Source organism: Suricata suricatta, chromosome 10, assembly GCF_006229205.1.
Source record: "Suricata suricatta isolate VVHF042 chromosome 10, meerkat_22Aug2017_6uvM2_HiC, whole genome shotgun sequence".
NCBI lineage: Eukaryota > Metazoa > Chordata > Mammalia > Carnivora > Herpestidae > Suricata > Suricata suricatta.
In genome coordinates, this window is record NC_043709.1 from 10,034,339 (window position 1) to 10,059,888 (window position 25,550).

At 60.0% G+C, this 25,550-nt stretch overlaps 1 long non-coding RNA gene across 1 annotated transcript in view; it reads left to right on the forward strand.

Annotated features, from left to right (window-relative positions):
* The first annotated feature begins 25 nt into the window (after positions 1–25).
* The window catches only part of LOC115304407, a 47,509-nt gene continuing 21,984 nt past the window's right edge, over positions 26–25,550 (forward strand). The window contains exons 1-2 of the long non-coding RNA XR_003914417.1: positions 26–115; positions 8,454–8,625. This is a non-coding gene — a long non-coding RNA (uncharacterized LOC115304407). The remainder of the gene's footprint in view (positions 116–8,453; positions 8,626–25,550) is intronic.

Sequence of the window (25,550 nt, forward strand, 5' to 3'; positions counted from 1 at the left end):
CGGCCGGCCGCCGCGCACACTCGCACCCGCGCTCACACTCACACTCGCGCGCAGGCCCCGCAGCCGCCGCCGCCGCCGGAAGCGGCGCTCGGCCCGGATCCCGGCTGGGCTGGAGGTGAGTGAATCCCTCCGGATCCGAGCGCCCGCGGCCGGCGGAGGCGGTGGGAGTGAGGGCTGGGACCGGAGGGCACCCCTCCTCCGCCGGTAGGGGGGTGGGGCTTGCTGGGGGGACACGGCAGGGGGAGGATGAGACCGGGAAAGCCACCCCCAGTGGCTCCCGGGTCTGGGGATCGCCGCGAGACACCCCACCCCCCGGGGGACCACCCTGTGCGGGCGAACCGGTGGCGGTGGGCAGAGGCGGGTTGGGAGGACGCGGAGGACGGTCGGTGAGGTGAGCATTTTTGAGGGGTGGTGCAGAGGCTTCATGGTGGACGGCTGAACCAGTCAGTGCCACGCCGCACCTCTCTGCCTCCGTCCTTGCGAATCGGGGACCCTGTCCCCCCTGGCTTACGGAGTGCTGCCGGGGTCGAGGAATTCATCTTCGTAGCTGGTGAGGGGGGTTTGATTGGTGCTGCTCCGGGGGGGGGGAGGGCAGGGTGGGGCTTCACCCCCTTCACCCGCAGGAGGGCGGTGGATTTGGTAAGAGGGCCAGATTCGGGGAGCTGGGGTCCCCTAGGTGGGTGGGGACCCTTGCAAAGGCTTTGCCCCCTTCTCCGTGGTTGCTGGAGTGGGGCAAGCAGGGAGAGCAGGGAGGCTGCGGGGGGAGGCGGCGGAGACTGGCAGAGACTGCAGCTGTGGTAGGGCCAGGGCCATGGCCAGACTGCGTGCCTGGGCAGCGGGCAGAAGATGGGGGCAAGGGGGTGGGCGTGTTGGCTGGTGGGGCGCGTGTGCACGTGGGGAGGGATGTGTGTGCCCACAGGGCTGTGTGCAGGGGTGGACCCTGCTGCCTGTACACACACACACACACACACACACACACACACACACACACACACACACACTCTGTCCATAGCCCCAGCAGGATTTTCTTGGAATGTCTGGAGGGGACAGAGCCGGTGTGCGTGTGTGCGCGTGTGTGTGCACTCTGGAAGCGTGTGTCCGGGACAGAAGCAGCCGTGGTGTGTCAGGCATGCCCAAGAAGACGGTCGAGAAAGGGATGGTGGCACTGGCCCTGGCTTTGCTCAGGAGGATCGTGGTACTTGCCGTCACTCTCCATAGCTCCGTGCTCCGTCCTGTGCCCCTTCCCCCTCAACTCCTCCTGCTTCGGTGCTGCCCCTGCCCCCTTGCCCAGACACAGGTGTTGGACCTGAGTGTGTGTGTGTGTGTGTGTGTGTGTGTGTGTGTGTCCGGGCTGCAGCTGCTGCTGTCAGCAGGCTAGGCTGTCAGAGGAGGAAGTCTGGGGGAGGGGGTTGCCAGCAACACCTGGAGGAAAGTGGTGGAAGATGCCAGCCCAGGGCTGCCTGGTTTAGTTAGTGAGGGGCATTTTCATGTGGGGAGCCACATCTTGCAGGGGGAGGGAGGAGGGGCAGGGAGGATTTGCATGTGTACATGTGTGTGAGTGGCCCATGCACCTGTTCTTGTGGCCTGTGGGCACCTGTGGGACTTGCTGTGTCGAGGCCATCCATAGGGCAGGTAGGCCTGCACATGTGTGCAAATGCGTGTCCCATGAGGAATGTGCACACATGCACATGCACACACACGCGCGCGCTGCCTGTAGACGCCTGTCCAGAGCGAGCCATGACCCTGGAGCTGGGTATGGGGGTTGAGGTCCCCTGGGCCATCTGCCCCTGGGCAGGAACAAAGAGGAGTTATCAAAGGGGGGTGTCAGAGAGAAGTGTGTGTAACGTCAGAACAGACCTGTGGGTGTGACGTCAGTGAGAACCTCTGGGTGTGACATCAGCTCCGGGCTGCCAGTGACGTCACTAGGACAGCGGTGTGAGTGGTCACCCCCAGCAGCCAGAGCATGTGATGTCAGCAGGAGGGTGTGTGGCTGAGTGTGGTTCTGTCCCTTGTGTTGTGGGGGGAGGGGCCCCACAGAGAGGGGGATAGAGCCTTGGAGTGAGTGGTCCCTTCCCAGATGCCCCAAGTGGGTGTGGGGCCCCCTTTCCTTAAGGCGCCGTCCCCTCATGGGCATCTCCTCTGCCCCCTGCATTTCACAGGGGGTGCCCCTTCCCCTGCCCGACAGTCCGTGTTCCCCGTCAGCCCTAGCCAGGTCATGGAGCTATGTTCGAGAGCCAGGGTGTGTGTGTAAATGTGTGTGACAGCATGCCCGGGAGACAGCTCCTGCTAATTCCAGGCCCATGTGGCTGCTCCGTGCTTTGTGATTTCGGCATTCTGGTTGCCCCTCTGGGCCTCAGTTTCTCATCTGTCACCTGGGGCGGGGGTGGCTAGAAAGGAGAGGGGTGTCGCAGGAGACTGGTGGGTCTTTGGGGTGCCGCCCGGAGTGGGGTGCCTGGCACATGGTGGGGGGCGTCAGCACACCAAGTCCCCTGGCCTCCCGTTCCACCAGCTCGGAGCAGCCGCACCTGTTTCCATTCAAGTCTAACTTTGTAAAGAACTTCTTTTTCCTGCTGCCATTATGTGGACACTTTACAGATGAGCAGACTGAGGGCTGAAGGGGAAGGTGAGCTGGCTGTCGACTCAGTCCTTAGCACCAACTTGCCCCCATCTTGCTACTCCAGCCCGGCCGGTGCAGGGGCAGGGAGATGCACAGGGTTGGCAGGTCCCTTCCGCAGGGCGCTCTCATTTTTTATGGAGGGACAGGGAGCTCTGTGCAGTGGGGGTGGGGTGCGCCCAAGGCCGAGGGGTCCCTGGCTACTGTCGAGGTTGCCTCTCGCTTCCTGGTCCAGTCCTGATTGGCTTGTGCCCTGCAAGGTTCAGAGACAAACTGGGTGACAGAAGTGAGTGCTTCCCACTGCCGCGCCTCAGCCGGACGCGCCATGCCCGCTCCCCAGTGTGGCCTTCCTGAGTCCCTTCAAATCTGCAGGATGTCTGCTCTGGAGGGAGCGCAGGTCCTGGTGACACCTCTGTGACTGAGCTGCTGTGTGTGACACGGGGTCAGCCGCTCTCTCGCATCGTCCTGTAGGCTCGGGGATCAGGCATGAGAGTGTGGCATCCATGCGCTAGGCCGGCCAGGACCTGTCACAGTCACCCTCGCCCGTTCCAGTTATGGTGCCCCCCCGCCCCCACCCTGGGGCCCGGCAGAGCAGAAAAGCGGGGAGCAGGACTGCCTGGAAGCCCGAGCCTCCTTCCTTAGCAAGTCAGGCCTCTTCAGGGACAGCGTTAATGGTCCAGAAGGTTCACTCAATTCTCTGCCTCCTGCTGGCCTGGTCCAATCCCCGATTAAATTAACCTTCTCGTGGCTCAATTAGCACCTGGGGCAGAGTCAGTGACATTATTACAGGGCGGCCCTTAGTATTCAGAGGCGTCTGGGGGTTGGAATAATAAGGCCCTTCCCCCACTGCTCTGCAGACAGTCCCCAGGAAGGCCCCAGAGAGGCCCTGAGGGCTAGGGAGCCAATCTGAGATGAGGTGGTGGGGGACCTCTCTGGGCTGTCTCAGGCCCGGTCCACATTCCTCTGTGCCCCTCCCCTCAGGGTGACCTGTGACATCTCAAAGCCACCAGCGTGCTCCCCTGCTCGCCCACCATGCCTAGCACACGGTCGGGCCTCTGGAGAGGCTCCTCTGGGTGATAGAGGGGATGCTGCTCCCAGAGCAGTGTCTGCCCCAGGCTCAAGTCCGTCATGGCCTCAGCAGCGGTCCCCCTAGACCCCTGTGTCTCCTTCTGTCTCACTTTGTGGCAGAAGTAGGGGCTCGGGGCCCAAATTCTGCCTCTTTTTAACTGTGTTGTGTCTGGGGCAAGCAAATTCCCTTCCAGAAGGCCCTGCTTCCTCAATATAAAGTAGGGATAATGATACCACTTTCCCAACTTTTCCAGTGTGGTTACATAAGAGAATGTCAAGTGTGGAGCATTGTGTCTGGCACATAGTAGGTGTCGATTAGATGAGTTCCCTCCCCCTTCCCATCTGTCTTCCTTATTCATTCCTGGTTGTCTGGAGTGGGTCCTGGGCTGTGTATGTGTGTGTATGTGTGTGCGTGTGTGTGTATGTGTGTGTGTATCCTACCCTCTCCTTTTAGCCTCCACGTTTACCCCCCGAAATACATAGAAACTGTTCCTGGAGCCGGGCTTGGGGGGTGGGCACGAGGAAGTGTCAGAAGGGCCTGGGAGCTGCCTGCCCGCCCTCCCCCCTCCCCTAGCTGGACTGTGCAGAGGGGCTGGGAGGGGGTTGGGCATGTCCTTGTGTGTGTGTGTGTGCGTGTGCGCATGTACCTGTGTGTGGATGTGACTCTGTGTGTGTGACTCGGTGTGCATCCATGCACACCGGTCACCACCTCTCCCCCCGGGGAGTTCTGAGGGCCGCCTGACCAGTTTGCTCTGGGCCCAGCCCCCAGACTCAGGCTGGACTCATTTCCCCTCCTTGGCCTTAAGAAGAGAACTCTCCGCAGTCCTCTCTGGATGGAGAGACACGGGCAGTGGGGTCGGTGTGTCCACCTTCCCTGCCTCCTGCATCACCTGCTGTGTGTGGGGGGAGGTCATGGTTCTGCTTGTTTAGTTCTTTCTTGTTTTTCCCTCCTACTTTTATGTCGTCTCCACACAGGGGAGACTTGTAGGCCCTCAAAGATTAATTGGGGAGCAGCTCCTCTGATCTACATGCTGTGGAGGTTGGACTGATGCGTTTTGCATTCAGCACGCTCGCCCATGCACAGGCGCAAGTGTCCCTAACTCAGGGATAGCTGGTGGACCTGGGGCTCGGAGGAACCTACTGGGATGACTTCCTGTCCCAGGAGAGAGATGGGACACGTGGAGCCTCAGCCAAGGGCCCTGCGTGGGGCCCACACACAGTAGGGCTTGTGTGACTGGTGTTTCTTGGTTGTCTGCGACCCTCCCTCGAGGGGGCCGGCACTGCAGGCTTGAAGGTCAGGTGCTGAGCCAGCCTGGAGAGCGGGGGCAGGAGAAGCTGGGAGCCTCCTCTGCTAAGGGGGGGGCAGTGCAGGGTCCCCGTGACCACACACCTGCGATGTGCCAGGCACAGGGCAGAGCACGGTCTCTTATCTTGTTTAATTTTGGCTGGAGGATGGTGAAAGAGGTCCAGCCAGCCTCTGGGTGGGGGCATGCCTGGTGGAGAGACCGCGTGAGCCCAGGTCTGGAGGTCGGAAAGCCTGGAGTGGATTTTGGGAAGCCGAGTCTGGAATGTAGTCTGAGGATCCGAGAACACAGGACCGTAAACTGTGGGCCAAGAAAGAGAGCGCCTTTGTTAAAATGCAGCATATTGGGCCTCTTTGGCAGAGATTTTGATTCAGTGGGGTTGATGCGGGGCCCTGGGAACCTGCATTTTGAGTGCATTTCCAGGATATTAATTCACCCATGTTTGTGGGTTGGAAGGCAGCTGAGGGGGCTGTGGCTTCCAGACTCTTCCCACTCACCCTGCATTTTTCGAGGAGCCTGAGCTCAGAGAAGGGTGACCAAGCCAGTCCTAATGATTGCCATGTTCACTGACTGCTGCTCTAACCTTGTTCAGCGGCCCTCAGTAACTCCTCAGAACGACTCTCGGCATCATTCCTATTGCACAGATGAGGAAACGGAGGCAGAGTCCGCGGTCACACGTTCAAGGCCGCGTAGCTGGTAAAGGCAGGAAACGCAGCTGGGGATGAAGTGAGTGAGACTGGAGAGGGCCTGCCGGCATCCTTGGTCAGATGATGCCCTCCCCCCTCCCTTCCTTTGGTTTCGGGGGCGCTGGGGGAGCTCAGCAGAGGCCAGAGGCGGGCGGGCGTGGGGGTGGGGGCAGAGAAGCCAGAGGAGGGTGAAAGCCTGGCTGCGTAGCTGGGGCCCGAGGAGGCCGGTCATCCGGTGGGTGCCCCTGGCCCAGGCAGGTCCGGATCTGGCTGGCGGCGGGGTGTACCCATCCCTGGGGCGCATCCGGGGCGCAGCCCCCCGCGGGGCACGGGTTCAGGCGCGGGGCGGGTGGGGTGGTCGGGAGCCCGCGCACGGAGCCCCCACCCCGGGCCCGCAGGCTCTCCACCCACCCCCGCTGCCGCCTGCAGCCTGCCCGCTTTCTGCCTTACTTCCCTGTGCTTAGAATTTGCAGCCGCATCCCTTGACGCTCGCAGCCAATTTCACGGCCTCTGGGCTCGGCACGGTGTGCGGATCGTAAACCCGCGGGCACCGGGCAGGGTCTGGCGGCAGGTGTCCTGTGGAGCCCAGGGAAGGGGCGGAGGGTCGCCCGAGCGAGCGAGGATCCGCGATTTGTTGGCAAGGGGGTGTCGGGTGGGCGTGGATGGAATGGGGGCGTCGCCGAGAACTGGAGTCCTGGGAGTGCAGGGCGCAGGGTGCGCGGTGCCGGCGGGGCCCTGTCCGCTCCGGTCTGCGGCCGGGGCGGGGCCGGGGAGGGGGGAGTGGGGAAGGGGCTGGGCTGGGGGTGGGTCCTGGTGCCTTGGCCTGTGAGTCCCTGCAGGGGCCCCTGTGCCTGTGGCCATGCTTGTCCGGGGGTGTATGTTGAAGCCTGTGTGCGTGTTGGGGACTGTCCACGGTGAGCCGGGAGGCCAGTGCATGTCCATAGGTGTGTTGGCCGGTGTCTCTGCAGTGGCCCCAGGCATGCTGGCACACGTGCAGGTCTGCGTGTTGGGGCGGGGACCCCTATATCTGGGTTCTGCGGACAGCTGGGTCCGGGTGCATCTGGGTCCCTGTGCACACGTGTGTCTGAGCGAACTGGAAATTCTGGTGTTGGTGCTGCTGTCCAGCTGTCCTGTGGGCGCTAGTGTGTGTGCGAGGGTGCATTGTGCAACCTGGGGTGTCATCCCCTTTCTGCTGGCTGTGGGGCTCAGGGTCAAGTGCGAGGGAAGTATCCCTGGGGACCTGGGGCCCAGAGCCCTTTTCAGGAGCCAGCTGGTGCAGCCTTGTCCTCTGCTTTGGAGTGGGGGCGACAGAGTTGCACAGCGCAGGGCCCGCGTGTGTTTCTGGTTTGTGGCCGCCAGCTGCCAGCACGGGGCGGGTCTACATATGTGTATGAATGGCTCTACCGAGGGGGCCAAGGCGTGAGCCCCTGCCTGTGCTGCAGGGCTGGAAATACCATCTGGGCTGCTGGGGGGCGGGGGCCAGAGGGGGGGTGCAGGAAGCGAATGAGTGTATGCGTGTGCACGTGCGCCCACAGATGGAGGCAGGTGGGGTCGAGGCTCGTCTGTCTGGAAGTGTGTGTGTCTGTGTTGGTGGAGGTCAGGCAGGTTCGCTATTCTTGGGGGCGGGGGGTGAGTGCATATGGTGGCGTCGCACCTGGCGGGGCACAGGCTGTGGGCAGGCTGGGGGAAGGGTGTGTGCCAGTCTGGGCTCAGAGTTGTGAATGAAAACTGATAGGCTGGGGCAGGGGGTGGGTGGGGGTGCTTGTTCCCTGCAGGGCGGGGGGAGGGTGGGATGGGGCTCAGCTGTAGAAGGAGTAGGCTGTGTGAGGTTGGGGTGACCAATAGGAGGGTGGTGTGGTTGCGCATGGGAGGAGGGAGGGGGGTGCGTGTGGGCACCGGGCAGCAGGTAGTGGGAGGGTGTGGGGGCCTTCCCCACCTGGCTGTGCTCTGTGTCCATGACTGAGTGGGATGTCTGGCTGGGGCTATGACTTGGGGAGAACCTCCAGGCTCTGGGGCCCTGCAGGGAGTCAGGGACATGGGCTGGGCTGGGCTGGGGTGGTGGGAGTGCTATCCCTTTGACTCCCAGAAAATCTTCCCGTCTGTTGCTGGCCCCTCCTGTCCAGGAGCCATGGAGGGGCTGAGAGAAGTCCTGTGGCCCATGGCTCCTTCCCTCCTTTTCCCTCCCAACCCTATGGGGTAAGGTGGGGGCCCAGCCTTCCATTTTTCTTGCTCCCTCATCTTGCTATCTTCATCTCCCAGCTTCCATCTCCCCCAGCTCCCTGCCTCCATCTCCCCCAGCTCCCTGCCTCCCTCTCCCCCAGCCCCCTGCCTCCTTGTCTCCAGCTCCCAGCCTCCATCTCCCCCACCTCTCAGCCTCCACCTGCCTGACTCCATCTCCCAGCCTCCATCTCCCCATCTCCGCGCCTCCATCTCTCTACCTCCCTGCCTTCACCTCCCCGTCTCCATCTCCCCCAGCTCCCCACTGCCATCTCTCCATTTCTCTGCCTCCATCTCTCCACCTCCCAGCCTCCATCTCCCCCATCTCTCTCCATCTCTGCCTCCATCTCCCTCCATCCCTCCCTTCTCTCTGCCTCCTCCCTCTCTCTCACACTGATATTCATTTGTGGTATATTCGGTTGCCATGGGAAACCTAAGAAAGAAGTGAGTGTACCCTTCAAGACTTCAGCATTTTCCCTCCTCCCTCCCTCCTGCTGCCCCCCTCCCCCTCCTTCTCTCCTCTTCTCCTCTCCCTCCCTCCCCTCTCTCCCCCTCGCTTCGCAGAAGGAGAGGATCTGGGTGAGAAGCTGCTATTGCCTGAGCTGGACCGGGACCTGACCGAGACCCCACTGCTACTGCTGCCGCCGCCACTGCTGCCGCTGTGGGGACCTCCCTGAGACCAGGCCAGGGATAGAGCCTCGCTGGCTGGAGGGCCCCCCTTAGCCTGCAGACACCGGTAAGGACGGGGTCCTTCTGACTGTGTGCGGGTGTGTGGCTGTATGTGAGCAGGACTCACATGACCTGGCATCACGGACTGTCTCCTGTTTGTCTCTCTTCCTGCCCTGCCCGGCTCCCGCCCCCAGCTGTGGACACCCCCACCCGCCCTCCCCAGCTTCCCTTCCGCAGGGCCTGGGAGGCAGCTGGCAGAGCGGCAGGCCTTTTGGGGGGCTGGGACGGGTCCACCGCCCCGGGGGTGGGGGTGGGGGGGAGGGGAGGGAGCCCCACTCCTGCCCCTTGGCCCCACTGAGAGGAGCCGGGCCTGTCTGGACCATGGCAGGGCAGGGGACTCTATGCAAGGGCTGGGCTGGGGGGCAGCTTCCGGGTCTCTTCTCATCCCTCCCTGGAGGGCAGGGGCCTATCCATGGGGGCTGACTGAGGGATCGGCGCGGGCTGGGAGCAGAGAGACGCGGGGCAGAAGCCATCGGGGCCAGACCCAGCATCTGGGAATTTGGCAGCCCCAGGGAGAACATTCAGACAGTAGGAGGCCGCAGGCAGGCGGGAGCTGCTCCGTCTAGGCTGGGGCTGGTGGCTGCCCCGGAGAGGAGAGTCTGTCACTGCCACCCGGCTGTGTTGGTGGTGGCCACGTGGAGGGAGCTGTGGTCCGGGCGGCGCTGAGTGACGGTCGTTGCCTTGGCGAGGGACCCGCCTCTGTGGCATTGTGGTCTCCAAGGAGAGGAGGAGCCAGAGGGAGGAGGCCGGCGGTCTGGGCTCCGAGTTGGTGGTTGCTAAGGAGAGGGGGATGCCGTCTCCGAAGCGAGGGGGTCCCCACGTGGAGGGGCCTTGGCTCTTGGCTGCCCAGGTGTTGAGGTCCTGGGGGCCGGCCCTGGGGGGGGGCTCCCTGGGGGGGTGGGGGCGTGGCGAGGGAGGGGCCGCTGGAGAGGGAGGGCGAAGCAGGGTTCTTGGGGAGGGGGGAGGGGCGGTATGCAGAGCACAGTGGGCGGGGCTGAGCGGAGAGGAGCGGTGCCGTCACTTCCCCAGGTACCTGTCCAGGGGGCCAGCCTGGAGACCTTCTCTCGCCTGTTCTTCCCTCTCACTTCTGTTGAACTCCATGCTGTTGCGTCTCAGTCTCCTCGAGCCCTCTTCCCCCTCAGGGCCTCTGAGTGTACAAGTCCCTCCTCTGTCCTTGTCCCCCAATGACTTTGTCCCCATCGTTCGTGTGTGCTGTGCCTTTGAGGTGTCCCCTAGGGGAAGGGGCTTGACCCCACCACACAGCAGGCCTGCCCTGGGGCTGGGATTTGACGCCCCTGGGCACCTGTGTCCCCAGAGGTCCAGCTCCCTGGACCCGACTTGTCCCCTGGGAGCCTGCCCCTCTGCAAACCCCTCGCTTGGAGTTGGCTGTCTTCCCTCAGACCCCAGTTTTCCAGAAGCAAACCTTCCTCTTAAATAATCACAATAGGAAGCAGCACCGAACAGCGCAGTCCTGGGTTTGAATCTGGACTCTGGTGCCCTCAGCTCTGCACTCCCGTGCCTCAGTTTCCCTCTCTGTAAACCGGAAGTGATGCGCACGTGTCTTGGGGTTGCCGTGACCCCTGGTGTGGTCCCCGGCATGGGGAGACCCTCAGTCAGTGTTAGCTACCGCCGTCATCCTCATATCGTTGAAAAATGATTTGAGAAACGATTAAGGACAGAGGTGACTTCTCACCAGAGACATGCCTCCCGGTGCCCTTCGCCATGACCCTTGATCTGATGTGGTGGCAGGAAGCGGGGCTGGAGAGTTGAAGGGCCTCCTGACAGTCACCACGGAACTGGGTGCTGCTGGCTCCCCGTGCTCCCTGCCTGCCTGCCCCAGGGGCCCGTGTGCGCGCTTTCATCAGGCCGGCCTTGTCCGAGTCCCCTGCCTCCTGGCCTCCTTCCCGGGCGCAGGTGTCCTGAGCCTGCTTGGCCGACCCTGGCCTGGGGCACAGCATGTCAGGCGAGTGGCCAGTGGTGTCCCGGAGTAACCGATTCAGGGCGAGTCTTTCCCACAACCAAGGGACAGGCCAGGCAGTGGGTGGGGAAGGATGTCCCAAGAGGAATGACATTTGAGGGATTTGGAAGGTGCCGGGCAGGATGACTCTTTTTCTGAGTGACAATGACCAGGGTTCAGACCCTCATGCTGCCACTTTCCAGGCAGGTGGCCCTGGGCACGCTTCTGGCCTTGTGTGGCCTCAGCTTTCCCATCTGTACAATGGATGTGATAAGACCGCCTTTCACTTTGCCCGGGTGCAGCAGGGGGGTGACTTTAAAGCAGAGGGGGCTGCTGCCTGGGAGGGGGGGGCTTCCTGGAGCAAAGAGGCTCTTTTGAACCCGTCAGCCCTTCTTCACGGTGTAGGTGACCTGCGGGAAGTGGGGAGAGCGCGAGGTCCCAGGCGGAAGAAGTGGGACCAACCAGGCACAGACCTCCCTTCCTCCTGAGAGACTTTCTAGCAGTCAGAGTTGTCTCCTCTCCAGAGGGCGAGGCCGTGAGCGCTATGTGACCAGAGAGGCCGCAAAAGGCTGGCCGGACTAGGGTTTGGGATTGCAGGACCTCGGTTCACACCCTCATGTTGCCGGTTATGGACTGTGGGGTCTCGGGAGCCTCAGTTTCCCCAGCTGCACAATGGGAGGAATAACAAGGAACTCAGACATGTGGGAGAGACAGGCTTTCCTTGAACCTGCCCAGCAGCCTGTTTTCCAGAAGAGGGAAATGAGGCACAGGAGCTCACGGGGTCAACAGCAGTAACACCAACGGCTGCTCTTTCCTGAGTGGCTGCTCCTCGCTCCTGGCTTCCCCTGGGCTCCGGGTCTCACGGAGTTCCTCGGCCTTTGCACTTGCTGTCCCTTCTGCAGGAGTTGCTGTTCCTTGTGTGGTCACAGCTGTCCTCCAGGCTGGTTACATGGCTGTCCCCTGTTCCAGTCACTGTTGCCCCAGCCCCAGGAGGCCCTCCCCGACCCGCTCTGTTTGTGACTCTAGGTGTCTTACTTCTCTTGGTTTCCATCAGTCCCTCCTACAACCAGATGCTAATTTGCTTATTTGCTTATTTACTATCTACCCTTCCTCCCCTGTGATGTCAGCTCCTGAGAGCAGGAACCTTTCTGTCTTGTTCCCTGCAGTCTCCCAAGTGCTTTGAATAGGGCCTGGCACAAAGTAGGTGTTCAGTAAATGTGTGGTGAATGCACTGACCCTGAAGCCATCCTGGGATGCCTGCCCTGTCTACCCATTTTCCCCACAAGGAAAGTGAGGCTGGGGAGGCCTGGTAAGCTAGCTGTGGATACCCTGTAGGTGTAGATCTGACCCTAGATTGGGCTGACTTTCTGCTACCTTGCTGGGGGCCTGACCTTTCCAGCTAGAGAGTTTGGACTTCACTCTGAACGCAGAAAAATCACAGGAAGACTCTTACATAGAGAAGGCTCCTGCCATAAGGGAGAGTTTGGGCAGCAGCCTGAATTGTCAAAAGCAATCAGTGCAGCTGCTCACCAGCTCCGGGACTTTAGGCGAATTACTTGACCACTTTGTGTCTCAGTGTACTTGTCTGTAAAATGGGGATGATCCCCTGGCTGATCTAGCCAGGCTTCTGGGAGGCCATGGGCTTTGAACTTCAATTTGTAGGCTTGATTCCGAGGGTCTCTCCCCAGGGTAGAAAAACAGTCTCTGTTGAATCACCCCAGTCCTGGGAGGCCGCTCTGCCCATACGTGAGGGATTTGAGCTTTTAACTTCTGAATAGGAAAAAGCCATTTTTCTGCCCTGCCGGTCTGGGCTCCTGCCCCCCCGCCCCCCGCCATAAAGAGAAAAGCAAAGAAAGAAGAAAATTGGTTTTCTTCAAGCATGTACTATTAGCCAAGGGCATTCCCGTCTGTGTCCCTACTCACAGTCATGGCAGCCCAGGCAGAGGGGGGTGGTTATGCCCATTTTGCAGATGACCTCTCTGAGGTTTGGGGAAATGCTCCGTAGGGCACAGCAGGGGTTTGGAGCTCGGGGCAGAGGCTCCTGCTTGCACTGTATTAGCCCTGGGGAGAGAGGACGGAGGCACCTGGGGTTGGTCTGCTCTAGGGTGACCCAGGGAGTGGGCTATTAATCCTAGCCCCACCAGGATGGAGCTTAGAGAGCCCTGGACCCCAAGTTTGGAGGTAGGACCTTAAGGGGCTATGGCGTGAACAGCCTGCTCCCCGCCCCCCCTCGCCCCCCAGCCCCCTGCTGGCAGCGACACCAGCCTAGGGAATAGATCTGGCCTTGTGCGTGGTCCCAGTAGCTCGCTCAAGACCCCATTTGTTTGGGGAGGAGAAAGGGGGGTCTGTGGTACCCAACAGAGGTGGGATTCATAGACAGGGCCCCGGGGGAGGGGAGTAGGCTGCCTGGTACGAGCCAGGCCTGGAGGAGGGCCAGGAGGGAGACAGGGGAGGAGGGGTCCTGCCTGTACCATTGGGGCAGAGTCTTGTACTCTGGGTGGGGGTCCGTGGGGGTGGGGGTGCAGGAGGGGGGCAGGGGGAGTCTCACCCTCATTCCTTCCTAGTCTGTAGGAAGGAGAGCATGGTGGCCCTATCCTCAGGGAGTCCCTAGACTTAGAGGGGAGAGGAGAGACTATGCCATCAGCCCCCTTCTGGAGGGGGATAGAGCCTTAACTCCTAGGATCCCTAATCTGAGGGTGGAGGTTCGATCTGCTTTATGAGTGTTGGAGGAAAGAACAGTCCCTCTGAGTGGAGGCTCCCTGAGTTCTGGGAAGACTTCCTGGAAGAGGCAGTCCCTAGAGATTGGTAAGTGGTTAGATTGAGGGCAGGGGCTACCAGAGGGCCCGTTCTGTGGTTGGAAGCAAAGCAAAGTGCATTGAATCCCGATTCTGAAGGGTCATGTGTACCAGAGTCTCTCTCAGTTTGCTCATCTGTGAAATGGGGACATTGCCTCTGGACGGAGCTGGACTCCTGCAGGGGATAGAATGAGTCAGGGTTGCAGAGAGGAATGTCCGCACACACTAGACCCATAGGGCTGCTGGGGGCTGCATGGTTGTTAAGACCTGACTAGAAGCTGCTGAAAATCCAAACCCTCCACCCCCACCTCCACACTGGGTCACACACAGCTCAGCCGCTGGCTTCAATCTTTACCAGCACAGGAGGGAGGGCAGAATCTGTGCTGAGCTGTGAGGTAGAGGCAAGGGCCATAGCTCTCCTTCCTGCCTCTGACTTGCTGTGTGACCCTGGCTAATCCCACACCCTCTCTGGGCCTCAGGCTGAGACCCAGCTCCTCCGAGGGTACTATCTGAGGTCTGTGGGGAGACACAGACCTTCCCCTCTGCACTCAGGGCTGGGCTTTAAGGATGAGGTGGGAGCTTGCCAAGCATCCTGAGCACCCTGGGAGGAGATGGGCCGTGAAGGGGTGAAGAGCAGGCACCCTGGGTGACGGTGACTTGGGGGCTCTCGAGCTAAGCAGAGGTTCAAGGAAGGAGGCCTTTCTTGCCTCTCCCAGACACTCTGGGGTGTTGGCTTGGGGTCAGTGGGTCCGAGCAGAGAACACCTGGGGCTGTAGGATAAGGTGACACAGGCACCTAGGTGGTCGTGCATTTGACTTCAGCTCAGATCCATGATCTCAAAATCTGTGCGTTCGAGCCCCGCGTTGGCCTCTGTGCTGGCAGCCCTAAGCCTGGAGCCTGCTTCAGATTCCTTGTCTCCCTCTCTGGCCCTCCCCTGCTCTCTCTCTCAAATATAAATAAACATTAAAAATTTTTAATAAAAAAGATGGGGTGACACAGTGGTCAAGCATGTGGGCCCAGGCCTGGGTTCAACTCCAGATTCTACCCTAACAAGTTGCTATACTTCTGTAAAGTGGGAGTAAAAATAGCACCCACCTCCTGGGATGGGTCCTCTCAGGTGCTCGGCCCCACTCCTGAATTGCAGTGAGTGCTCCTGAAATACAGTGAGTGCTTCGGATATTCAGCGAGTGCTCCTGAATTGCAGTAAGTGCTCCTGAAATTCAGCAAGTGCCCTGAAATGCAGGGAGTGCTCCTGAATGGCAGTGAGTGCTCTTGAAATACAGGGAGTGCTCCTGAAATTCAGCGAGTGCTCCTGAAATGCTAACTCTACTTGCCGTTGGGGTTCCTGGCAGCAAGAGTAGGTAGACAGGCCTTCAGTGGCCATTCCTGCCACCACCTCTCAGGTTGCTGGGGACAGGCTGTGGCCTCTGGAGTCCTGAGGCCTGCTGCGCCGGGCTGGGAAATTGTGGGGGGGGGTTGCCTGATGGACAGGATGTGGAAAGCCCTGGATTTTGTAGTAGGCGGTATGGGCTCCAGCCCAGCTCATTCATTCCCTCGTGCCCTCTGGGCAGATCAGTCTCCTAACCTCAAGCTCTCCATCTGCAGAATGGGACAGAAGGCTTTTGCGAGGCTTGAGCCAGACCACTCCGGAAGGCCAACGCCACACCCACTCCTTCTCTACAGGCCCTGCTTACCCGCCCTGTCACTGCCCTGCTCCGCCCCTCTCTGATCAGGCACTGGGGTTGGTGGCTGGAGCCGGGGAGGGGGCTTTGGGAAAGGGGTTCCTCGCTTGGCTGAGATGGCAGCTGCCCCGGACACTCTGTCGGGTTCGGGTTCGAGAGGAGCTCCAGGGAAGAGAATGAGGCTGGCCTCAGGGACCCTCTGGGTCTGTGGGGCGCTTGTAGCCAATGATGGGCCTGAGTGGGAGGGCACGGGGTGGGGTCTCCACAGGGGATCAGGACCCCGAGCGCTGGAGGGGCAGAGCCGGCAGGGTCTCCTTGGCCCGCACTCATGGGCAGGCTAACGCGGGGAGAGGCACTGGCGCCAGGTCACTGGGCGGTGAGTGGCTGGGCCGGGGCTAGAACCCGGTCCTGCAGCTGTCAGTGTGGGTCCTTCCACTTTCCGTGGTCCCTGGGCCTGAAGTGGCTGCTTCCGAGCGGGTCACCCAGAGCCTGCGCGGAGCTTTCTTGGCTCTGCATCTCTCTCACTCTCTGTGTCCCCGACTCCATCTCCGAGGCAGCCTTCGTGTTCCTTCCCCAGGCCACACAGGGGAGGCGGATGGCCGGCTGCAAGCTGGGCGTGCGCATGTGTGCGCAGGGTGATTTTTGTGGGTTTGCAGAGTGTCGGAGCGTGTGTGTAAGGGACGGTGTGGTGCCCACACCTCATTCTCACCAAGGAGCTGCCACGTGCTGTCTGTGTATAAAATGGAAGGAGGAGCTGGTGCCCTCTCCCCGTCACGGGTCGGGCCGGCAGGTGTGTCCGCGCAGCCGCAAACACGCATGTACCTTCTGTTCTTACCCGCGGCCTCTACTCCTTCACGTGGCCCCTGACTCCGCACCCTGGGCCTCTCCCCTCGGGGATCTGCCTTGGCACGGGGTCCCCTTGCACGGCCATTTCCCTGCTCTAGGTGGCTGGGTTGGTTACACGTTTTCCAGGGTCACCAACAGCGCGTGACTGAGCCGGGTGGGCTGCCCTGTGATGCCAGCGGGCTCCTTAGTGGGGATCTGCTCCTTAGGTTGACCGTGGATGTCTGGGTTCCCCTTGGCTGAGGGCTTTGGGGAGGACCCCCGTTCTGGATGGGATTGCTGCCTGTGGGGCTCCCTGGGACTTGGAGAGGGGCAGAGAGGGGGGCCCAGGAGTCAGAGAATCCTCAGCTCTACCCCTTGTCCTCTGGGCTGGGGGGGGACCCAATTCTCAGGCTGTCCACAGAATCAAAGGGAATCACTGATCCCTTTCATTTAATAACACCACATAATGCTGCGCTACCACCTGCTGGGCACTGTTCTAAGAACTTTACAGAAACGAAATCCTCACAACAACCCAACGAAATGTCATCATCCCCATTTTACAGATGGAGAAACTGAGGTGCAGAGATGTTAAGGATCCTGCCCGCGGTCACATAGCGAGTCAGTGGTGAGACTGGAATTGGAATGTGGGCTGTCTGGCTCCCTGGGGCCCCGACTCCTAACCACCTGGCCGTGTTGAGCCCTTGAGAGGCTGCAAGGAGCAGTGCGGGGCCTGGGCCAGCCTGGTCCCCTGGTCTGAGCCTGGGGGGCAGTCCAGGAAAGTGGTCCCGGTGCATCGTAGGTGCGGCAGCCTGGATCAGGCGGGACTGGAGCGCCGACCTCGTCGCTTGCCGAGCAGGTCACTTGACCCTGCTGATCCGGCTTCCCTGTTTGTAGGACAGGCTAACAGTGCTTAGCTGGCAGGGCCATTGTGAGAATTCGGTGCAGCGAGGCACAGGGGATGCTGGGTACACTGCGGGCACCCAGGACGCGTGGCCAGCTGCGATGGCTCTGTGGCAAAGTGAGGGGGAGGCAGTTTAAGGGGTGGCCTGTGCCAGCAGAGGTGAGTGTGCACCCTTGGGAGCCTTGATGAGGAGAGGCTGGGCCTCGGAGGGTGCACGGGCAGCACCTCTCACCACCAGGTGCCCGCTTGGCCACCTGGTGCATCTATCATGCTTCTAGATGCAGAGCTGGGACAGAGCGTGTGTCGGGGGGGGGGGCATACCACCACCCCTGGTGTCACACACGTACGCACATAGGCACACCCATGATGCAGCAACAACCGAGAATCCTCCCAACTTGTGAGAGTCAGTATAAAGCTCGGAGACCACCGCACCCTGCTGCCTCAGTGTTGCAGATGGGGAAACTGAGGCCCAGAGAGGGGAAGGGATTGTGCTGCGGCCCACAGTAAGTGCCAGTTTTCTAAGGTTACATTACTGGGCAGGACCTTTTGCAAGACACGCAGTGACAAGCACTGCCTTTAGTAGCCTGTCTGTTCCCAGATGAGCCTGCATGTCTAGCGCAGAGTCTGGCGTGTGCATAGTAGGTGTGGTGTGTGCATAGTAGGTGCTTGTATTATAGGCGATCAGTAAGCATTTATTGAATAAGTGATCTTAGCCATCGGCCCTTCCTGGTCTCTCATCGTAAAGTCTGAATTTCAGAGGGGCAGGGACTTACCCCAGGGTAGTGCAGGGAATTGAACCCAGGCGTCCTGGCTCCCAGTCCCAGGCCCTCTAGTTTTGTGCACTCACAACGCGTGTAATGCACGTGCGTGCGCGCACACACACACACACGCAATACACTCACTCTGTTCCATGATCCAAAAGCCTCACTCTGATCATTGCTCAATTTTCTAGCTTAGAAGTATCCATCTGTCCATCTCTCTGCCAAAGCCGTGGGCTGGACACCTAATGGGATGCCTGTTCTGGGACCTCCCCTAAGTCTGTGGCTGTCCCCAGGAGGGAGCAGGAGTCCTGCAATGGGGCTCTGGGAGGGTAGGGCCTGCCCAAGGGACCCTGCCCCAGGCACTTCGCTGCACTGTCCCCTCCTTCTGGCCATATCCACGGAGTCCCGCACCGAAATCACTGCTCAAGCATTCCGATCCCCTCCATTTCTGGGCCATCTCAGGCTTTGGGGGAAGGGGGTGTCATTTCTAGGGATCAGCCTCTCCCTCCTCCCCCAGGAAGCCTGCCCTAATGCCCGGGAGGATGGTAATTAGCATGAGGCAGGCTGATTAGCTCAGAAATTAAGTCTTTGTTTCCCTCATTCCCCAGTTTCCCTAATTGAGCAGATGCAGAGTAGGGGGAGGGGGGGACTGCCAAGTTGGTCACGGGGCTGGGGGGGGCGCGTGTGGCTGTGTGCTGGATGCAGGAGATGGTGGGGGTGAGGGGTGGGGGTGGGCCTGGATAGGGGCCTGATTGGGGGGGCTGCTAGAGGAACACCAGGGTGGGGGGTGCCCGTGGGCCGATATCTGGGGATCTGCTTGTCTGGCTCCGGGAGGGCATCACTACCAGGACCCCACTGGTGGCTTGTGGGCAACCATTCTTTCCTTCAGGTCTTCGCGTCCAATCAGTGATCATAACTGCTGTCATTTATGGAGCACCTGCTGTGTGCAGTCCCCGGGCTGAGCACCTTCTGGGGATCTCCTTGTTCAGTCTTCAGACAATGGTGCAGGTGTGGGACCCCTCGTTTTTTAGGGCAGGCACCTAGGGCTCAGAGAGGTGAGGTGACTTGTCTGAGGTCCTACAGTTCAGAGTGGCTGGGGCAGGGCCCACACACAGGCAGTGTCATGGGGCCCTGTCCTGGGCTGGGGACGGAGGAGGAGGAGCGTGTGATCAGATGGTGGCCTGCCCAGGTCCTGGATGCTAGTGTGAGTGAGACCTTTGTCCTTGTTTCTTGCCTGGAGGTCTCAGGTTATTGGGAGGAACATTAACAACAACTGTAACAATGACCACAGTGATGATTTATTAGCACTTGCTCTGTACCGGCAGGTGACAAGTGCTTACGCGTTTTCTTATGTCACAGCCACAACAATCCAACGAGTCAGGAGCAGATACCCTCTTTTTTTTTTTAAATTAAAAAAAATGTTTTATTTATTTTTGAGAGAAAGAGAGGTGGGGAGGGGCAGAGAGAGAGGGAGACACAGAATCTGAAGCACGCTCCAGGCTCTGAGCAGTCAGCACAGAGCCCGATGCAGGACTCGAACCCATGGACCGAGAGACCATGACCTGAGCCGAGGTCGGGCACTTAACCGACTGAGCCACCCAGGTGCCCCGGGCAGATATCCTCTGATCCCCATTTCACATTCCCGGAAGCTGCGGACTGGGGAGGTGGGGGACCTTTCCTGGTCCCACAGTTAGTTAGTAAGCAGGGACCCACAGTTCAGCCTCAGGGCATCTGGCTCCAGGCCCTTCTTCCTTTTTATTACTATTAAAAAAATTTTTTTTAATGTTTATTTTTGAGAGAGAGAGTGTGTGAGCTGGCGAGGGGCACAGAGAGGGAGACACAGAACCTGAAACAGGTTTCAGGCTCTGAACTGTCAACACAGAGCCTGATGCAGGGCCTGAACTTGGGAACAGTGAGATCATGACCAGAACCAAAGTCAGATACTTTGGCTGAGCCACCCATGCGCTCCAGGGCCCTTCCTCCTTGATCAGCACTCCGTGTGGTCTAACACATATGGGAGGTGTGCAGCTCATTCTGGGTGCTCAACAAACATTAGGTCTTCCCGTCGGGCCCTTCTCCCTGAAGGAGCAGACTCCTTGAGATCCTGCCCCTTGGGGGGGGCCCCACGGGAAGACCTTCCTCATAACCTATGTGATGGGGTTATTTCCATTTTACAGATGGGGAAGTTGAGGCTTGCTCAGGAAACAACTTGCCCAGGATCTCACAGCTGGTGAGGTACGGGGACCCGGATTTGAACCCAAGCCATCTGGCTCCAAGTACTGCCATGCGGAAGGTCCCTGAGCAGCAATGTCCACTCAGAACCATCCCTGTCACTGGGCAGTGAGCTCAGGGCCCAGGTCATCAGCCTCTACTCTCGGGGCGCGGGGCTCCACTTCCCTGCCCCCTCCTAGCAGCCCTGAACCGGGGCTGCCCAGGTTCTATCCTCTGCCCTGCCTCTGGCCCCTTAGGCATTGGGTATGGCCACCTGCTGATTGGACGTGTCCTTTGGTGGGTCCCTCTCACCCCTAAAACTTACTCCATCTTGGACTCCTCTCCCCTTGCGTCCTGACCCATTTGCTCCTTCTCTGAGGCTCTGTGTTCTCGGATGGGCACTACCACCCTTCAGCCTCTTGTCCTTGTCCTCAAGGTGACTTGTCGGTCCCGGAGCCTTGCTCTCACACCCTCCCATTTCTTGGTCACCCGGCCACGTTTGGCAGTCCCTCAAAGGCTGCTGCCTCCACTCCTGCCCTTCCCATTCCCCTTGCACCCTTCCACTGGGAGGACTACCTAGGATGTCATTGGCTTCCCACTGTCCTTGGGCCAAGATTCAGAATCCTTACCCTGGCTTCTGAGACCTGCGGGGACTTGGCCTCAGGGCACCCTCTCCTCTCACATGCCATTATCTGGTCCTCCTGGCCCCTTTCCAGGGCCTCACACTGCCCCCCTCTGGGTCCTGCATGGAAGGTTCCCTTCCCAGGATCTCCCTCTGCAAAGCCTTCCTGGATCCCAGGACACTGAGGTCTCCAGTTACACTGGGGACGTCCCTCTAATTCTCCTAAAAGCCTTTCGAGGGGAGCGGTTTTGCCCATTTTGCAGATGGGGAAGCCAAGACTCAGAAAGCAAAGCTGGCGTCTGGCCCCGAGTCTCTCTCCTTGTGGAGCCGGTGTTCGAGGTGTGCGCCTGTGTGTACGCTAATGCGCACACTTGCAGTCTCTGGTGTCTGTTGTCTGTGCCCGCTGGTGTTTGGGCTGGGATGAGCTGCCCCCTTGGGAGAAGGGGGTCTAGAATAGTCTCTGGGGGCCAGGCCTGCTCATCCTTTGCGGGGTGGGGAATGCTACGTGGGAACGTGGGGCGGGGCATCAGGCCCTCACCAGCAGCCACCCCACAACCCACAGCCTCCCAGCTCCTCCCACTAATCTCCCCTTCTCTTCAAAACAAACACCCGTGAGCCCAAACCTCCCATCCAGCCAAGGCACAGATGGAGTCGGAATTAATTAGTATGGTTGCCAGGGCAACTGGACCCAGGTCCGTGGTCTTCTTCTCAAGGCCAGCCCCGCCCGGGCCCCGCCCCTGCCTCGTATGGCCCCGCCCCTCAGCCCAACGCTCCACCTTCTCCCCCTGCTGCCGCTGGGGGTGCTTTGAGGACCTTCCCCAAATCAGGAGGTGGTGGATGGGGATGTCCAGGAGCTGGGTGCGAGTTTGCACTTGGTGGCATTTGGGTTGGTGGCACCTTAGGTAAGACGTGCAAATCTGGGAGCCACGCTTTGTTCAGTAGGAATGAACGATGTCTGCACCCGTCCGGGGAGGGGCATTCAGGGGACCATTTGAGACTGGTGAGAAAGCACCTGAACTTGAGACCCATTGAGACTAGGAGTGCGTCGGCAAGTGCGCTGCGATGGGGAACACTTAGGGGCAGCCAGCCTCTATGGTCCCCAACAGTTTCAGGGCTGCCTCCCAGGCCACAGGCTCTGGACTCCTTTGTGCTCCTCTGTCCTGACCTTGTTTCTCTCATCCTCGGAGCCTCATTGGGGCACCTGTAGCCAGGTTTGGGTTCTCTGTCCTTGCCCATCAGTTTGCCCCTCCGTCCACCTGCTGTTTCGTCCTGGGTAGCCTTGGGCAAATTACTTCACTTCTCTCTGCTTCTGCCTCCTTGTCTGAAAAATGGGCAGAATAGCACCCATCTGGCATATTCTGCACCCACTTAGCCCCCAGCGTGGTGTCTAGTCTTTGGTAGCTACTCGATTGTTCCTTGTGCCACTATTGAATGCAGGGTGTCCAGGGAGAGGGGCTCCGAGGAAGACAGAGGGGACAGAAATCCCATTGCCCTCTTGGGTAAGTTGAGGCACAGACTGAGATGATCGTGTGGATGGGTGTTGAGGGCTCCCACCCCACTGTCTTCTCTCAGAACAGCACTCTGCGTCAGAAATCCATTCCTCCTCCTGCTTGGGCCTCAGTGTCCCTTTCTGTGAGATGGGGGGTCGTGGGGACGGAGCTGGTGGGAACTGTGGCTGAAGCAGGGGCCACGGCTTTTTATGCTTCGTGCCCACAGAAGAGGAGGCTAGTGTGGACAGACGAGTCCCCGTTTCTGGCCCAGGCTGTTCCTGGAGGGGCATTCAAGGTGGAGGATATAGAGGGGCCCTGAGGGGAACAGGCCTGCACTAGGCCCATCCCCCCCCCCCTTGGAGCCTTCGATGCTGGGCTCTGCCGGCATGTGGCATGTAGGAGTGCCACCCAGGCTGGACATACCCATCGCTGGGGTGGGATGAGGCTCAGGGCAGGCCTCGGCTCCTGCCCTGCTCGCCACCCACCTGGTCCCGAACACACTGAGCTCATGGAGGCCAAGCCCGTCTCTCCCGCTGGCTGGCTGATGGGCCCTTTGCTCCTCTGTGTGCCAGGGAGACGCCTCTCAAGCTGGCACCATGGGGCAGGGGGGCAGGAGAGAACAAATGGGCTCGGACTGGCGACCGGACTCCCCCTGACCCCACAGCGCCTCCCTCGGGGACCGTGGGCACCTTGCCATGGGTTCTCGGTGAGCCCATATCCTCATCTGTCATTTGAGCCCGATGATGTGTTCAGTCAGAGCACCAGCTGGAAAAGCCTTTGCGAGGCATAAGGCAGAGTGGCAAACCCAGGTGCCCGCAGGGGCCAGATCACTTAAAGTTTCGATGCTGGCGGAGTGAGGCAATACGGTGTGGTGGGGCCTGTGGTAAAGGCCAGACTCAGGCTCTGCCTGATGGTATCAGACTACGATTTTTTTTTTTTATCAGCGGTGGGGAGCTGGGGAGCGGGCCAACAACACCGATCCTGCGTGGCTGCCAGCTCGCCCCAGAAGGCAAACTCTACAAATGGATTAGCTGGGGGTATTTAGCTCTCTTTTACATAATAACAAGGGCTAACATTTATTGAGGACTTGTTCTGCGCCAGGAGCGAACTAAGCACTTTGCTGGGATTATCTTGTTTGATCCTCACACCAACCCCGAGGCGAGGCGGTGGGCAGGGTGCAATTGCAATGCTTGTAGATGAAGCAATTACACCAGAGAGGTTAAACCGGAGCCCAAGGTCACACAGCTGTGGTTTGGGGGCGAAGGGGGGGCGGAAGCAGGGTCTCCCCTGGGAGCCTTCTGATTCCTTCTGGGGAGGTTACTTCTAGCCCAGAGGGTGGGGGGAAGGAAGGGGAAGACCCACTTGGCTGGCAGACACCCAGACCTGCAGCTTTGGTTTCTCTCGCAGGGGAGGCTGGGGGAGGGAGGAGCAGCAAAATTAAACAAACGGAGAGTGTTGTGGAGCTGAGGAAGAATAACTTATTTTTTATGAGCTTGTTAACATTTGTGAAGTTAAGTAAGCAGAAATTTATGCCCTTCATTTGCATGCATTAAAGGCAGGGCTGCCTGGGCCCCGGCGTAGTTACCCGGAAACCTCATGCTTCCCAGCGCTGCTCGCCACCCCCCGCCCCTCCCCACCCCCCTACCTCATATTAAGCAGCGCCCACATACCACGGAGGGTTTGTTTTGGCCGTTGGTGGGGATTTCTCTGGATCCAGCTGCGGCCATATTGTGACGCCCCACTGTGTGCTTGTCCCAGCCGACGGGGGCTGCGGCTGTCCTTGCCGTGTCTTGGGGCCGCTGACCTGGCCGCCGTCACAGCAGCTTGGCCCTTAGTTCGGAGGCTGGATGTTCTAGATGCTGCTCCCGGCCTCCCCCGGGACCTCGGAAGGTTCTGAAGGCCCCAAGACCGCCAGTGTTGCTGCCCAGCGGCGATCGGCCCCGAGGTGCGTTGCTTCAGCTCTCCGGGTCTCAATTTCCTCATCTGTAAAATCCCTCCTGACTCGGCTTGTCTGCGATGACATTGGCTTGGGCGGTGGCGTGCCCTGTCTGCGGGCTGCCCTGGCTCTTTGAGGACCCTTCGTTGCCAACAGACCCGAGAGCTGGGTGGTCCTTCTGGGAGGCCTGACTGGACGCCTGGACCTGGCCTTGGGCACCTTGTCCTGCGGCCCCCGGGCTTCCCCACACCCTGCCCCACCCCTGCAATTACTGGTCCCCTGTAATTACTCCCTTCCAGCTGTGAGCCACCTCAGGGCAGTGCCTCAAGTGTCCCCATCCCCAGGGCCTGAGAAATGGTAAGAAAGGAATGAGTGAATGAGGTCTCTGACCCCAGCCTCCACCTCATTCTTTCTGAATTAGAAGTCCCTTCGAGGTGTGTCGTGATTTGACGGTTTTAAAAGCACTTTCGGGGACGCCTGGGTCACTCAGTTGGTTAAGCGACCGACTCTCGGCTTCGGCTCTGGTCAGGATCGCAGGGGTGTGGGATCGAGCTTTGCGCTAGGTGTGGAGCCTGCTTAAGATTCTCTGCCCCTCTCTCTCTCTCCCTCTCCCCGGCTTGTCCTCCAGTGCTCTCTCATGCTCTCTCTAAAATAAATAAATAAATGAAAGAGCACTTTCAGGCCAGTGCCCCCATTTGATCTCTACCTTTCGATGCCCCTGCAATGAAGACACAGCAGGTTACAGGTGGGGAAACCAAGGCCCAGGTGGAAGCCTGCTGACCGGGCCTTCACCCCTTCCTTTGTTCCTTCAAGGGAATTTCTGAACTCCTGCCCTGGGCTAGGCACTGGCCCAGGAGGGGATTCTGCCCTCCAGGGACTCAGGGGCTGTCCTTGAGAGGCTGGTGGGGTGGAGGTGGGAGGGAGCGGAGGAATGGGGGGAGGCGCGGGGGGGGGGGCGTGTCACTGCATCTCTGTGGGCCCCAGTCTGTCGTCTGATCTAAGGGATGACAGCTGAGACGCTTGCAGCCTCTTGCGGTCCTGCTGGGCTGAGATCCTCTGCAGTTCATCAGGCACCTGCCAAGAGCCCTTGAGACCTCAGGGCTGCCTGTCCCCCCACCCTGTCCACGCAGCCCCTGCCCATCCGGGAGACTGAGGGGCTCTATGGGCACGCCTGTCTGGGCCTCCGGAGGAAGTGGCTATCCCCCTTCTTGTCCCTGGGCCTGTGACCAGGGGGGTCATTGTCCGGACACAGCGGGGATCCGCCTTTGGACAGAAGGTGATGTCAGACTGGACCTAGAGGCAGGGGTGTGGGGAAGGGAGCCAAGGGTCCTGAGGGGAGGTGGGACGGGTGTAGATTTGTGAGGGGCTGGTCAGCCTCTGTAAATGGGGTTATTCCATTTCAGGGGGGGCTCCCAGGGGAGGAGGCTGAAGCTGCAGAGGATGGAGAGGTCACCAGCCCTGCCTTCCTTTCCCATCTTCTCCCTGCACCCCACCTCTGCTCCCCCTCCCCCTTTCCCAGGACCTGCTGGCTGGGCTGGGGACATGGAGGGCTTGGTCTTAGGAGGCAGAGGGGAGCCTGGTTTGGGGCCTTTGTTGCCCCCCTGAGTGCCTTGGTTTCTGCATCTGTGCCTTGCTGATAGTGCTAGTTCATGCCCTCCTCCAGGGTTTCTCGAAGGTTTGCTGAGCTAAGGGCCACACGAGTGTTTAGTCAATGCCCACAGGTCTGTGCACCTAGGAGGAGCCAGTGCCTTG